The sequence below is a fragment of the Dasypus novemcinctus genome, chromosome 14, assembly GCF_030445035.2.
Source record: "Dasypus novemcinctus isolate mDasNov1 chromosome 14, mDasNov1.1.hap2, whole genome shotgun sequence".
NCBI classification, from domain to species: domain Eukaryota; kingdom Metazoa; phylum Chordata; class Mammalia; order Cingulata; family Dasypodidae; genus Dasypus; species Dasypus novemcinctus.
The window spans coordinates 96347721-96362168 of NC_080686.1; the positions used below are offsets into that span (position 1 = coordinate 96347721).

Consider the following 14448-nt stretch of genomic DNA (forward strand, 5'->3'; position numbering starts at 1 on the left):
GCTACATCCTCCCAGTCGTCCCCACACCATAGACAGAGCTTTTCCCGCCTTGTGGGGACAAAGAGGAGAGCTGGGGCAAGCTCCCCCAACCCGCGGCCAGCCCAGCTGGGGCTTGCATTCCACCCCATTCTTTGTCCTCAGCTTAGGAGCAAAGCCTTGCAAGTGTGACAGGGCCCCAACGCCAGCCAACCTAACCGCCAGCATGGCCTTGAGCCCCTTCTGTAAGCCCTGCTGCTCAGGTTCCAGAAAGGTCTATGTTCTCCAAACTAGGCTTTTCAGAGATTGAGGGAGGCCTGCACCACTGCCTATTTTGGGGGATGGGATTCCTGTTATATTAAGAGACAAGGAAAGCCAAAGTGAGTGGTTTTTTAAAAAGTTAATATATTTTTAAATATTTACAGAAACAGTTTTTCATTCTTACTGCAATACATTGTAATATGATTGTGCTACTCCCAAGATAATCACAAAACTTGCAAACTCCCGATGCACCACAGAATGCGTCACGAGTTTGGAGTTAGATGAGACTCGTGTCTTCTGAGGGCACCTGTCTCTTTGCGGGGAGAGGTGTGAGCGCTTTGGAAACAACCGGGGCGGTGCAAACCCGAGGCCCTTCCAAACCTGGGGCCCGGGCTCTTCTTTCTCCCACCCTCAAGGGGAGGTGTTTGACCCTGGCAGGAGCCTTCCTGTGGGCCAGGTGGATTTTAACAGCCTCCCTGCACCCATCAGGCCGGAGCTGCAGGAGTGACGGCGGAATGCAGGGAGCCCACGCTCCCCGCGGTGCAGCCCACACTTCCAAGCGTCTCCTCTCGGTGCAGGCCAGAGTGAGTGCTCAGGGCAGGCAGTGGGGGGGTGTTTCCCATGACCTGCTAGGGCCCGCAGGTGACCTCTGAGGCTCCACGTTTCCTGGGAAGCAGCAAACGCAGTCTCCTTCGTGACGCTGAGGCGCCAGGGACCTCGTGCGGAGCCCAGGCTCCATGTGCAGACATATCCTGAGGGCCTCCAGCCCCTCTGCCCTGCCCCTGAGGCTGTATGGAGCCCCCGAGACCCTAAGCCTGCCTGTGTGCCATGGCCAAGGCCATGGGGCTTCAAGAGAAAGATCACAGGGCAGGCCGAGGCCCTCGCAGACCTGCTGGGCTCCTCTCTGCCTCCTGCCCCGCGGCTCGTTCTCACTCCACCCCTTTAACCACGCAGCTCTGCTCCTCCCAGTGGGATGCTCGGCGGGTGTCAAGTGCCAGCTGAGGACCCAGCAAGTACGCCATTAACCGCCTCCCACGTTCCCCCTGAGCTGTTGTCCTGCACCTGCCGGACACCCCAGGCGACACTTCTCCACCACTCCCCACTCCATCTCTGCCCTTGATGTCCAATCTCCCCCCTACCTTTAAGCCACGGCCCCAGAAAAACTAGTCTGGAAAAGACCTTGCTCTCCATCAAAGGGCTGGTTGAGCTTACTCCTCTTCCCAGCAATTTTACATTCTTCTCAAGCTTTCTCGTGCTGAGTTAGGGATGATTTCTGGAATCCAGTATGGGAAGGAGAAACTGGAAACTTTGCTTTTACAAATGGGGAAACTGAGGTCCATCCAGGGAATAAAGGTGGCCAGGACCACGAGGTGAGGAGGCTACAGCGAGGGCCACAGGAGCCTGGCTCCGTCCACGCTCACTCACTCCCGCTCCGCTTCTGGCCCTCTGGTGTTTTCTGGCTCCTGTGCTGTCCAGAAGATCCCATTAGGTCTCAACAGTCTCCCAAAGCCTCCAAGAGGGAGCTGACTTGCCTGGAAGAGGCTTTGATTTGAGGCAGGTGAAAATGTCCCAAAGAATAAGAGTTGGAGTTTCCCTGATGAAATGGTTGAACAATTTGATTTAATCTATGACAGTTTTATACAAAGGCTGGAGGTGGGAGGGTGAGAGACATAATTGCTTCCTAGAACAATAAGAAAAGGGCAAGAGAGAAATGAGCTCAGTAAAACTGGCTATGAAGGCCCTTGATTTCCCTTCCCTTTTTCTTCGTGGGGTAATTCTTGGGCTCCCAGGGCTCCCAGGACAGGGGATCATAACTGGGGTTTGCCCCCCATTTCCCCTTCAGTCTTTGGGCCAACACTATCTTCTTTGTGTAACCTTGGAATGGGCCTCGGTTTCCTCTTCTGAAAATTGATGAGTGGAAAAGATGCTCTCCAAAGAGAGGAATTTTGACCGCATTTAATGCTAGTAATCAAGACCCGATGGCTTTTTGAAAATTATTAATAAGAGAAAAAAAGCCATTATCACTTTGGAGTGAAGTCCCAACAGGCAGAGACCAAACCTCGTCGTCACCTCCTTCTCAGGGTCCAGGGCAGCAGCTTGGCTGGCCTGGACCCTCACCTCCTGTGAGCGGTTGCTTTGGCCTTCACATTATTTTTCACAAAGTGCGACCTTCTTCTAAGGCGTGGAAACGGGACACCACGAGTGGGGACACCGCCACGTCCACCACACCCGGGCTCCCACAGCAGGCTCAGACCCCTCACCAGCTTTGGCTCTGGGCTAGGGGCGAGGCCGGGCATTTTACATTCATATCATCCCAGGTAATGCACAACAACCCCGCTTGGCGGACGAGCGAGTGAGGCTCCAAAATTATGAGATTTATCCAAGGTTATGTCAGTGCTAAAGGGAAGGCTGCGGTTCAAAGCCGGGTCTGAGCCCAGAACCCGTTCTCTGAGCTACCGGGAAATGCGCCCTCTTTTCCTGCCCAGGCCAGCTGAAGAATGAACAGAAATGCCATTTTTAAAATTCAATGGAAGTGAACTTCAGGAACCATGACATTTGAGGGCCCCTTTAACAAAAGGTCATGAAGGGTCTCTTGGATGCCCTGTGGCAATGTCCAGAAGCCTGGGTCTGGGCGTGCAGGTGGAGGGAGCAGACTGGACAAGAGAGAGGCCAGTTACAGCCTGCTCAGGCCCCAGTTGTCACGGCCACTCTCAGGTGGCCTGATGTGGTGGAAGGGCGGGAGTGAATTCTGTGGAATGCTGCCGAGCCTTACCCAGCATTCCATATAGTTTAAAGAATTGTTCATGAAGTAGGGCAGGAAAAAAAGTGGAAAAAAGAAATCAAAACCCTGCTTTAATATCTCAATTTTATAAACTGAATATGCCTGGGCATATGCCTGGGAAAATATGGAAGGGAACTTCCCAAAATATTTTCAAAGTCTAAGTAGTGATTCATAGGTGAATTTATTCATTTCTTCTTTACACTCTTCTAAAATGCCCAAATGTTCTACCACGAGCATGAACTGCTCTTATAATCAGAAGCAGAATGTGGAAAGAGCTGGGGAGACTTAGAGAAGGGGTTTTCAAAGCAAGCAGGCATGGGTTCAAATCCCAGCTCCCCAGACTTCTGGCTGTGTGTCTTTCGGCAAGTTACTTCACCTCCCGGAACCTTGGTTTTCGAACCCAGACGTTTGGGAAACACACACCAGCCCTTCAGGGTTATATTTGAGAGTGCATCTACAACAGAGACATGGTTGGTAAGTGGCGGCTAAAGCAGTCACCAGGCTGGGCCGGTGGGAGATTCGGTGGCCAGCTAGCTCACGGGGTGAGTGTGGGCATGTCCCTTCCTAGCCCTGGGCCTGAGTCCTCCAGGGAGTTGGGGGCAGGGCTGGGCTGGACAATCGCTCTTGCCTCTTCCACCTCAGCTATCTGCGCCATGGCCATCACCTGTCCCCACTCAAATGGCCCGGGCCTGACTGTCTGCTGGCACGAGGGGCTTAGCATCAGTTGGTCTCCCTGCCAAGGATCTCACAGGATTTCCGGGGCACCCCACCACATCCTGACCCCTCACAACAGGTGTGCCCTCCCGGCGTGCAAGGTTGGGGGCTGCCAGGGGCTGTGTGCCCCGTGACCCAAATTGGCTCCTGGGTCCCTTGCAGGGCAGGTGCAGCCGCAGGCCTGCCCGCCTCCCCCACCTGTTCTCCTTTCCCTGCACAGTGGAGGGGGCTGGGGCACAGCCGTGGGTGCCTGGGGCTCCCGCCACGGAAAATCCTGCGGGGAGCAGACAGTCAGCTCACGGACATCCCTCCAGCCTTCCCCAATTGCCTGAGTCAATGTCAGAGGCGTTTTCTACTTGGAGGTGAACTTGGGAATTTTTCCACTTCCTATTGAGAACCTCTTAAGATATATTTCAACCTCATTGGTTCAAAACTGTGTTCTAAAGAAAGTTACCCTGAGGCTTTATACATAAAATCAATAATTGCAGGTTGCTGGCTGGGGGCTCGGGACTCTTGCCCCCCCCCACTGTTCCTGACAGGGCCTCCCGATCCTAGGATATTGGAATGCTCTGAGTGAAACGCAACAATTCAGTTCCCTCCCATCGTAAAGAAAAGGCTCTGGGGCAAGCTACCCGCTCCAGGCCCCACGGTCAGGTCAGTTTGGACCAAGTGCCTGACGCCCTGGCCGGCGCTCTGGCTGCCAGAACCAGGGCTGTTTCCTATTTGTCCCCCTGGCTTCAGATCCGCCGTGGTGCCCTGGCGACGCCCGGCCCACATGTGCGTGAGCCTGTGTGTGACTCCTTCTCCCGCTGGCTGCCTGGATGGGATCTCGAATGCTCTCAGGCGGACAGGGAGCCTCGCTTTACCCGCCCAGATGAGGAGGGATGCGTTCTGTAGAGTTCATAGGGTTATCTTAGTCATGGAAGAAGCCAAGTTTGGGGCCAGTGGGAGCTGGGGCAAATTTCAATCTTACCCCTATTTCTGCCCTATTTCTGTTGGTTTTCTCATCCAAAATGGCCCGAGCCGTATCCACCTTCCAGGGTGTTCACCTGGCTGCCCTCTCCGTGGGCAGTAAATCGCCCACAAGCACCTCACCCGCTGCAGAGCCTGTGAAGTGGGGACTGGGTGCAGAGGGTGCAGCGAGGGTCACCCAGAGCGGGGCCTCATGAGTCATGCAAACAAAAGGCCCCCTGACTTCTTTCTATTCTAGATCAGCTTTCGCCTGATCCCCTCCGCCCCCTATACACAGGGGCTGTGGAGTGGGTGCCACCCCATCTGTGAGTCTGTTAGCGTCAGAACACATTTTCCTACAAAAACTGTGCTGCAGGTGGGTGGAGGGCCCCGGCCGGGCTGGGGCCACCCACGGAGCCTGTAGGCTTTTTGGCAACGAACACAGATCGTTGTAAAGACCGCGGCACTAGCAATTACACTAGCAGTTGCAAATGGGAACCACAGTGACTATGAAATAGGCTCTTCCTTTTTGTTTCAAATATGGCTATCTGGGAAATGCAGGTTACACGAGAGAAGGGGCAGGAGACTTTGGTGGAGATGCCAAGGTTTGTTGGGATGGTAAATTCAGGGGCTTCTTTATTACATCACGTTTCCATTTCCCATCAAGGTTTAGTGTTGCTTTTTATGCAGCCGTGTGGCTCATCAGCATTACTCACAAACCGGTCAGGTAAAGCGGAAATGGATACTTGACCTCATAGGGCATTTGCATGAACGGCGCCTCTGCTCACCTCACTGTGAGTCACCATCAAAGCTCACAGAGGTCGGGGCCGCCCTCTGTGCCCCCCTGCCCCTCTGGTTGGCCTAGGCGGGGCTTGGCAGTTGGCATCTCTGAAGGGATCCCTGGAATTCTGCAGAGGCTGTGCCTCGCCCTCCTCGTCCTCGCCTCCCCAGGAGCACCTGTGCTGCCGCGAGGTTGCTTGGGACACCTGTGTGGTGGCTTGCTAAGGTGCATGAAGACAAGGGCTCACGTCTGGGTTTACTCATGGCTGGAACCCAGTGGGTGCCCCAGAAAGAAGGCAAAGTGGAATAGATGAGAGCTGAAGACCAGTGTCCTGGGGAGGGGGGAGGACTTATTTGTAGTAATTTCCAATTTCTGTGGTGTAGATACTCCCCCATGGCTGATGTCAAGCTTCCACTGTGACGTTACTGAGCGCAAAGCCAGGAAGAGAAGAGTACAGTCAGCCCTGGCGAGCCGGCCCAAGCCGGCTACTGCCGCCACGGAGGGAGTGGTCTCTTTCCTGAGCCTTTTCCCTTATCTGGACAGCTAGCGGTTTTCAGTTGTTTTCAAAGGAGAAGAGATGCTGCTCCCAATGGGCAGCCGCTATGTGGCAGGGACTAAATCAGATGTTTTAAAGGACACTGATTCATTTGATGCCCCCAAAGAGCCCATCATTCTATAGACGAGAAAACTAAGTCTCAGAGAGGTTAAGTGACTCGCTTAAGGTCACATAGCTAGTTCAGTGATGGGGACCACTTTCAGATCTCTGTTCTTCCTCTTCATCTTCTTATTTTTAAAGAAGCTTTAGATTACATAAATGTTACATTGAAAATTTAGGGGATTCCCTTGTGCCTCACCCCCTTACCCTCCCCCACTTCCCCCCATTAACAGCATCTTTAGTTAGTGTGACACATTGTTACAATATTAGTAACAACATTGAAGCCTCACTGCTAACCATGGTCTGTAGTTGACATTGTGGTTTACACTTTGCAACACACAATTTTATAGGTTTTGACAAAATGTGTAATGGCCTGTATCTGTCATTGCAAGGTCATGCAGGACCATCCCAATGTCCACGGCGTGCCCCATGCTCCCCCTGTGCTCCCCCCCTCCCCTCAGAACCTCTGGTGGCCACTGCCTTTATATCAGTGTCACTTGTTCTTCTAGTACTAGAATAATACCAAGTCTGCTTTAGTCCATAGTTGCAGTTCCCCCTGATGTTTGCTCACTCCTCAGCCTAGAGGATCTGGGGTGGCGATGTCCACTCTGCTTCCCGCTGAGAGGGGGCGTAGATCCCATGGGGGGATGCGTGGGACTGTCTTGCTGGCAGTCGTCGATACTCTTGGTTTTTTAATCCCCGTTCTTCAATTTAATCTCTAAATCCTTCAGTTAGCCTCATCCCAGTATAATGAAATTTTGATTCAGATAAACGCTCCAAGAGCTTCGATCACTGCTGCCAGGGCCCTCACTCCTCTGCCCCTCTGTGCTGGGCAGGCTGTCCCGCTGTGCCACAAGATCACTGGCGAGGGAGGCTCGATGCATAAAGAGGAAGGGCGCGCCCAGTCTCCTCCCTAATTTTCACTTTCCCCAGTCCCGTCTGTGGACCCCGCAGGGAGCCCTGCCGGCAGGCTTCCTCACTGCCTTCCCTGAGACCGGAGCAGCCGCTGGCCTTCCCTGGGCTGCAGTTCGCTTCTCTGTCAACAGGGGGTGGCCCAGAGGAGGTTCCTCACAGGCCAAGGCCAGTTGTTCTCTGAGTTCCTCGCCAGCACCCAGCAGGAGGGGAGAAACAGGAGCTAACTGTATTGAGGAGTTGTACGTGTCAGCCCTCGGCGTTTTATGTGTACTCTCCATTTGGTCCTCATGCGTCTTGCGGATAAATGAAACCGAGGCCAGAGCATTTAGGGAACTCGCCCGAGCTTACCCAGCTGGTAAGTGGGAGCCAGAATTTGAATCCAGGCAGCCTGGCTCCTAACTGCTTTGCCACGATGCTAATGGGTGGAGGACAGCGTGAGCCAAATCTGCCCTTTTAAGTGATGAGATTATGCCTTGCCCACTGTTGGTGCTAGAGGGTCACACACAGTAGGGATTCCGCAAAGGACCAAGAGGTATGTACACGGAGTAGCGAATTAGGAAGTGGACTCTCCAGGGTACATGGAATTTGGGTTCAGAGGATGTAAGTTTTAAGCTGATTGGACATGTGCCTGGGAAAGGGCGATGGGAGGGATGGAGTTTCCCTATCCGTATCTGATTGTTGGAGAGGAGCACACGCTGAAGGCCAGGGTGGAATTAAATAGCCTTCCCTGCCTAAGCCAGCCCCCGCTCTGTCCTCTTTGGGCTCTGCTGGTTTCCGTCCCAGCACACGCCACAATTTGCAGTTGTGTGTGTGCCTCTTTACTGTTTACTGTAACCCTCTGAGGACAGCGCCCATGTCTGTGAGAGTCACAGAGGAACCCCTGAGCTGGCAGGTGCCCAGCACGTCACACGAGCTGGGTGCCTTGGTTGGCTGGCTGAAGGCAACACATAGCAAGTGCCTGGCTTGGGGCCGCAGGCCAGGCCGTGCCCTGCATTCCCGGCAGGTGGGCCAACTGGAGGCGGTCCTTCTGCCCGACGGCAGCCTGGAAGACAGTTCCCCTTTCCTCCCCGAGGCACTTGGCCTTCCCAGCTTCCCCCCACCCACGGTGCCAGGCTGCTTGGGGGCGTGCCAAGGAGACAAGTGACTTTGCAAAGTTTTTTGACAACAATAGTGAACGCTGGGCCCTCGAGCTCCATAGTTTCTAGAGTTTCACAGTAACTAGAGTTTCCGTAATAAAATATGCCCCTCCGTTGGTGGTCCCAGATGGGAGGAAGTGGTTTGGGCAAAGTTTTATCTTTTCCTTGGGTGGCCTAGGAAGGGGAAAGCCTTTCCCATGTACGGAGATGCAGTTTATTGAGTGAAGGGCCGGCTGGGGGGACGAGGGAGGGTTCATGTGATACCAAGCCACCTTCTGCATTAATCGTCAAGGACCACACTGTAAAACTGAAAACTGGCAACATCGGTTACTGCAGAAGGCGGCTAGGGGTGTCCCGGGAGAACAGCTACTAGGTCATCAGCAAGCCTCCCTTCCTTGGGGAACACGGTACCTGGTCTTACAACTCTTAGGAGTGGGGAACTTTTTCTTTCTTACCAAAACGATTTCAGTTTTCTGCAACGCAAACCTGCACACCCCTGCTTCCCTTGGAGCAGATGGAGAAACAGGCAGAAGTATGTTTCCCGAAACATCTAAAGGAAGGCAGCTCCCTGGCGGTGCAGCCTTCGCAGCCCTGTTTAACCCTGCCTGCTGCCGACTGTCACCTGGGAACACCAGAGGGCCTGGGTCGCTCGTCCAGCTCGGGAAGGATGTTATCAGCCATCTTTCGTATTTAGCACCTACGACATCAGGTTTATAATGTAAACTTCCAGACACCATGAGGAAGTTGGTCTTTGTACGAGGAAGAAACACACTGAGAGAAGCAGAGTGACTTGCCCCCGAGTGACACAACTCGTGGGCGGCCAGTCCAGAACGTTGACCTGGATGCAGCTGGTGGCAGCGCCGTGTCCTGGCACGAGGCCATCGGCTATAAACACACTCTAGGTCTGCTTAAGATGCAGGAGTCTAAAGAGATTTCTTTATTTCAGTCTCTCTGTTCCAAACTGGAGCACTATTATTATTAGACTTTTCAGAACACAGTACGTACATGCGAACAGCCTTTTCCTAACTGCAGAAGCTCAGTTGCACCTGATTTTGCCAGAATTTCCATTCAGGCTCACCGCCTCAGTTTAAAAAGGACCATGGCACAGTTTAATAGACCTGGGGCTCGGCATCCGAAACAAACCACATGAGGAAAGTTTGGGGAATATGGGATGTATTTTACCCCAAAAGAACAGTGCTATACACACCCGTCTATGTCCTTCACACACTTGCCCATGCTGACACTCTATCCATCCCCACTTTAGCCCCCCAGAGCTCTTTGGTATCTCACCCTCTTAGGTGCTGTGTGACTTGGGCAAGTCACTGAACCTCTCTGAGCTTTGTTTCCTCATTTGTTAAAAGCAAATAATAACCTTCATCCTAAGGATTGCTCTGATGATTGCATGAAAATAGCTTCTCCTGCCTTACTGCCCTGTCACCCAGAATAGCAGCCATCATTCCTTCACACACACACAATCCTAATTCAGGACAGTCTAAGGCCAAAGCCCAGGCCCTTTCGCTGACACCAGGTTCTCTCCACACATAGGCACCTGAAAGCATGTTGAGTGTGTCACGTTAGAAAGTTCTAGTTCTCCAAAATATCTTACAACTCTTTTCAGAATTTTGCCTTTCCTTGAACCCTTACCCCCTCCATGCCACCTGCTTTGATTATTATCGATTATTACAGCCCTTCATTAGCATCTCCCAAAAAAGTTCCACGCACAGCAGACTCCTGGGCGCACCATTGTCAATAACCCTGCTGCCTGGTCTCCACGCGTGTGGAGTCACGACGCCACCCTGATCGAGCACCTACTGTGTGTCTGAAACTGGCCGAGGCACTTTGCATAGTTAGCTCATTGAATCTGTCCAGCCTATATGAAGTGGGAATCATTATTCCCATTTTATGGAGGAGAAAACAAAGGTCCAGAGAGGTGACAATGACTTGCCCAAGGTCATAGCTAGGAAACCGGATGATAAACAACTTCTGTCCTTTGTAAGAGTCTGCTCTGTGCCAGGTTGTTCTTTACTAGGCGCTCTCCTCTGGAAAGAGGCCCAAGCTCTCCCAGCCCTTTTTTTTCATCCGATTGAATTCACTGAGCGGCCGTGACGCACTGGGCACCGTGCTAGGTGCAGGGGCCGCGGTCGAGACACCACTGACCTGTGCCCACAGAGCTCTCTACCATCCCCAGAAAGCCGACACCCTGCCAGCTGTGTCTGCTCAGCCCTGCAACCTCCCCCAGGATACCTTCAGAAGCTGGGCACGCTCGCCCCCAGGAGTCAGCAGAACGGGGGGCCGCCGCCACCAGCAGTGCCGTCACCACCTGTCCATCGGCGGCTGCTGCCCCGGCGGAATGAGCTGGCAGCCCGGCCGCAGGCGAGGGTAGAGCAGCCCGTGCTAGCGCGGAGGACTGGCAGTTGCTAAACTGGCCGCATACTTCCTCTGCTCGAAAGGAGGAAGGCGCCCTGGCTTGCAGAAGTGCAGGTTCCTGTTTTCAGTAACCGCTCGGGGCAGGCTTCTACCTATGAGGACAAGGAAGAGAGAGGCATTTGTTACTTTTTCGGCAAAGCGCCTGGGAATACGGGCAGCTTGCTTCTAAGCATCCAGGCCCTGCCTGGGCTTCCCGGGGCTTGAACGTTTTTCTCTAACTAAAAGGCAGAGGGGGCCTGGAGGTGGCTTTCTCAGACCCCCCACGCTGGCTGGGCCTGAGGATGCCGTGGTTCAGGGCTGCAGCTTCTCTTTTCTCAGTTTCCCAATTTTTACAGCTTCCTACTTCACTGCCCAATGAGACCTCAGAGCAGAGCCTCCAGCCACGGCTTGGTTGTAAACTTTTTTTTTTTAAGCTTGAAATTATATCAAATTTGTTTTTCTCCCTTTTTTATTTTCTTTTTTTTAAAGATACATAGATCACACAAAATGTTACATTAAAAAATACAAAATATAAAAATATAAAAAATATAAAATATATTTATATATATTTATATATAATATATATAAAATATAAGAGGTACCTACTCCCCACCCCACCCCCACTCCTCCCACATCATCAACCTCTTTCATCAGTGTGGCACATCCATTGCATTTGATGAATACATCTCGGAGCACTGCTGCACTGCATGGATTATAGTTTACATTGTAGTTTACACTCTCCTCCAGTCCATTCAGTGGGTTATGTTAGGATATATAATGTTCAGCATCTGTCCCGGAAATATCATTTAGGACAACTCTAAGTCCTGAAAATGCCCCACATCACACCTCTTCTTCCCTTTCCCTGCCCTCAGCAAATCCCATGGCCACTGTCTCCACATCATGGTTTCTTCCATTGCTAAAGTCACAATAATTCTATAGTAGAGTACTAGTAAGTCCGCTCTAATGAATATTTTATTCCTCCATCCTGAGGACTCTGGGATGGTGATGTCCACTCCACCTCTAAATCAAGAGGGGGCTTAGATCCCACATGGCTGATGAATGTGATTCTCCTGCTTGCAGCTGTAGACATGCTTGGCTCCCTGGTGTGGTGGTTGACCATCCTCACCTCTCTGTTAGCTGACCTGGGTAAGTCCAATGAAACAGAGGGTAGGAGTTGCAACTCTGCTGAGGCTCAGGACCCAGCTGGCACATGGCCAGTCCAGAGATTCAGGTCTCCTGAGTATACACCAACCCTAGTGCCAACCACAGATTGAGTAAAAGTGACAGTAGAGGCATGTGTAGAAAGGCTGCATCTGAGTCCAGCTCCATCGCACTCAGGAGCACAAATTCCAAAGTAGGACCCACTGACAAGGCACTGAGCTCCAGAGCCATCTGTCATGACCACAGGACCTGGGCATCTCCGGAGCCCTCAGGAGCACCACTAGCTTGATTGTAAATTAGTTTTTAATTGTCAGAGACTTGACAGAGTGGCAGCCAGTCCCCCACCAGAAAGGACCAGCCCAGCAGCTGTCCCGAGAGATGTGCTGAGAGGGGCACACCAGCTCCTCTGCTGCCACTTCAGGGAATAGCGTCAGCACGTAATGGAAAATCCTTGGCTCCCCCCAGAACCATTCTAGATTAAAGGAGACAAAAGAGACATGATCGCTTAATGCAACGTGTGGTCCTCGACGTAGGACGTGTGGTCCTACGTCCGGGGAAAGACGTAGTAAGAGCGCTCTGGGGCCGGGGAGCGGTGATCGGCACTAACTGCGTGTTAGATAACATCGTGTCTAGTTTTCGTGGCTACGACCATGATGTGGCTATGTGGGACGATGCTCTAGTTCTTTACAGGCTGGAGAATTTGGGGGTCAGGTGTCGTGTCTACAACTTTCACGTGGCTCACTAAAGGCAGAAAACACATCCATGGAGACATAATAAGAATGAGAGAAAGCAAATGGGGCAAAATGTCAACACTTGGTGAATCTAGGTGGACGGTGTGTGAAGGGGTGCTATGGGTGTAATTATACTACCCTTTCGACTTCAGGGTGGGTTTGAATTTTAAAAAGGCCCCCCTCCTAGGGCACGAGGCTCCAGTAGGGAAACCCGAGGGCCCGGGGCTTAGGGAACTTCTCGAGGGCCAGCTCCAGGGCAGCATGGGAACTGCCTGCTTGGGCGTCCTGTCGGCTATCGTGGGTGGTCCTTGGCGAGCCCCCCGCCGACCTCCACATGTCACAGAGATGGTGGAGAGCCGGGGTGGGGTAGGGGGGTCGTTACTTGTAGACTTGTCCAGAGTCACACAGCAGGTCCCAAGGCCGCCCGCGGCCACCCTGGGACAGTCATTTGGAAACCTCACTCGATGTGGTTGCAAGAACGAATGAAAACAGCGGCTGCTTCTAAATTTGGAAGGAGCCCTGTACTGGAGAGATGCTTCCTTAGTCAACTTGTGAAAACAGCCGTGCTGTGCAGAGCTATTGGAAAGGAACCAAGTCAACATTGCAGGAGACTAAGTGGGCAATTGGCTTACACCAGAAAGAGGAGGCAGGTGGAATATGCGGAAGTGGAGTTTTACCCCCAAATCCAAGAGTAGCCAAAGAGCTGCGGCCATGGAGTCCAAAGGTGTGGACGTGGTGGCTACTTACCCGAAACACCAAGGCCCAGCCCCCAGCGGGCTTACTTCTGGGGGCGGGGGGAGTTGGACGATCAAGACTTAGACTTGGCAACCATCAAGAGTGGGAAAGGCTGTCAAGAAAATGAAGTGGTTGATGGAGAGGGAAGTTCAGGAGGTCATGGGCAGGGTGTCCTTGAGCTGAGACCGTGGGAGGAGACAAGGCAGCCTCGGAGAGCCAGGGCGAGGGAGGCCCACGGGGAGACCTGCTGGCTGACCCGGCTGTGGAGTTCTGGGGAAAGACTCATGCGGGCCATCAGGAAACTCCGGGTCTGATGGCAGAGGTGGACCGGTCGACAGGCAGGGACAGTAGAGTGGGTGCCCAAGAGGCCTCGGTCGCCAGGGGAGGGACTGTGGAGGAAGCGGGAGCGCTGTACGACCCCCAGGCCAGGGCTGTCTCTGCTCTAGTGGGGCCCTGGGGGGCCTGGGAGCCTGGTCTGGGGGGTTCACGTCCCAATCCCACCTCAGAGAGACAACGGCAAGGAGAGACGAGAAAATGCTTCCCCAGCTGTGAAGCGCTGCGGGAAAGCTGGGTGGTGAGAGCAGGGGGCAGTGTGGCAGGGAGACCCCGGAGTGAGAAAGAGTAGGGTGGGGGGAACGCCAGTGCCACCCTGTGCTCCCCGCCGTGCCACTCAGGCAAGGGCCCCAAGGGTGTGGAGGTTCAGCTTTCCTATTACCCCAGGACCCCCCAACCTCGGCACTGGTGGCGTATTGGGCTGGATAACTGGTTGTCATGGGGGACCGTCCTGTGCCTTGTGGGATGTTTCACAGCATCCCCGGCCCTTACCCACTGGATGCCAGTGGCCCGCCCCTCCCTCCAGTTATGACAAACCAAGCTACACCAGACATTGCCACATGTCCCCTGGGGGACAGAATCAGGCTGGCTTGAGGACACTGAACAGCGTCCCATACTGGTGCTAAGCGTGTGAAGTAAGACACCGTGTGAAAACTCTTCTGTGGCTTGCAGAGGGCTGCGGGGCGTGTGGATGGGGGACAGCCCTGCAGCAGGGCAGCTTGTGCCGCACCGCGGGGGCTGCTGCTCTCCTGCGTCCCTCTCCACCCTGATTGAGATCACCTGAGAGGAGGAGCAGGTGTCTGGCCAGGCCAGGATGCCTGGGAAGGGCTCCTCTCCGCCCCGACCCCCCAGCAGGGACCTACAGCTGTGGCAGGGTTTGCCCCGTGTCTCTAAGGAGGGAGCTGGGCACT

At 53.4% G+C, this 14448-nt stretch overlaps 2 protein-coding genes across 2 annotated transcripts in view; one reads left to right on the plus strand and one right to left on the minus strand.

The window, feature by feature from the left end:
- TG (thyroglobulin) overlaps positions 1–14448 on the plus strand; it is a 249481-nt gene that overhangs the window by 177469 nt on the left and 57564 nt on the right. The window lies entirely within an intron of this gene.
- SLA (Src like adaptor) overlaps positions 1–14448 on the minus strand; it is a 66791-nt gene that overhangs the window by 24833 nt on the left and 27510 nt on the right. Inside the window, exon 2 of the mRNA XM_004467581.5 lies at positions 10416–10690. The gene's annotated coding sequence lies outside the window, so the exon portion shown is untranslated. The remainder of the gene's footprint in view (positions 1–10415; positions 10691–14448) is intronic.